Source organism: Lactuca serriola, chromosome 8 (genome assembly GCF_051521515.1).
Source record: "Lactuca serriola cultivar US96UC23 chromosome 8, Lser_US96UC23_V15, whole genome shotgun sequence".
NCBI classification, from domain to species: Eukaryota; Viridiplantae; Streptophyta; class Magnoliopsida; order Asterales; family Asteraceae; genus Lactuca; species Lactuca serriola.
The window spans coordinates 133317298-133318863 of record NC_136415.1 but is presented as its reverse complement, the minus strand read 5'-3'; positions in this window follow the sequence as shown (position 1 = coordinate 133318863).

The following is a 1566-nucleotide window of genomic DNA, read 5'->3' as shown; positions in this document are numbered from 1 at the left end:
CAAGGTGAAGCCAACCTCGGCAGGTATTTACATTATCTTATCTAATAACTCATCATATTCTCATTCTTGGGTCCTTGATACAGGATGTGGGTTTCACATTTGTTCTGATTTGCATGGTCTAAAAGGAAGTGAGTTAGGATTAGATTTTATAAATTATTGCTACTTGTTAGAGATGACACGGAACATCATTTCATTTCACGCAATGTTAAAACAAGGTTTTAGCTTCTTTTGATGATGAGAATGGTTTTGTTTCTGCTTATAACAATGTTGTTTTTCTTTTGAAGCTTTACCTTGTGATGGCGTGTATGAAACTGTGATGATTGTAGACAATTTAGGTAATATTGTTTTTCAAATTGATTCGTCTAATGGTATAGACAAAGCATGCTTGTGGCATTGTCGTCTTGGACATGTTAATATGAAACACATCACCTTACAACAAAAGGATGAAGTGTTGGAATCATTTGACTTAAGGTCAGATGATACATGTGAGTCTTATTTACTGGGGAAAGATGACAAAATCACCTTTCACTGGTTCTTATGAAAGAGGTAAAGGATTGTTGGATCTTATACACAAAGACGTGTGTGGACCCTTCAAATCCACCACAAGGGATGCAAATTGATTCTGTGTGACTTCTATTGATGATTATAGCATATATGGCTATATCTACTTAATCAAACGTAAGTCATAAACCTTTGAAATGTTCAAATAATTTTAACAAGAAGTTGAGAATAAATTGGACAGGAAGATAAAGATGCTTAGATCTGATAGAGGCGGTGAGTATCTTAGTATTGAGTTCCATGACTACCTTAAGGAATGTGAAATAGTTTTACAATTGACATCACCTAAAACACTACAACTTAATGGTGTCGCTGAGAGGCGTAATCAGACCTGGTTGGACATGGTTCGTTCCATGATGAGCAGGGACGACGATGTGCAGAAGGCTTCAGACTCGTTATAGTCACTATGAGTTCATGGTGATGCCGTTTCGTCTCACCAATGCTCTTTTTGTGTTCATGGATCTCATGAACCGCGTATGCAGACCGATGCTAGATTGGTGTATGATAGTCTTCATCGATGATATATTGGTTTATTCCAAGACTCAGTAGCAACATGAGGAGCGCCTGAGGGAGGTGCTGGAGACACTGAGGAGAGAGAGACTTTTCACAAAGTTCTCCAAGTGTGTGTTATGGTTGTGCGAGGTGCAGTTTCTAGGGCACCTTGTCAACCAGAAGGGTATTCTGGTCGATCCCGCCAAAGATAGAGGTCGTGATGCAGTGGGAGGTTCCGAGGTCTCCATCTGAGATTCAGAGTTGTCTTGTTCTAGAGGGTTACTATCGGAGATTCATCCAGGATTTCTCCAAGATCGTTGTTCCTCTGACCCAACTGACCGAGAAGTCGTTGACATTCCATTGGGGGCCTGAGTAGCAGGTAACCTTCGAGACTCTCAAACAGTGGTTGTGCGAGGCACCGATTTCGAATTTGTCGGAGGGCATCGATGATTTGGTGGTTTCCTGTAACGCTTCGATCACGAGTATGGGCACAGTACTGATGCATCGGGGTCACGT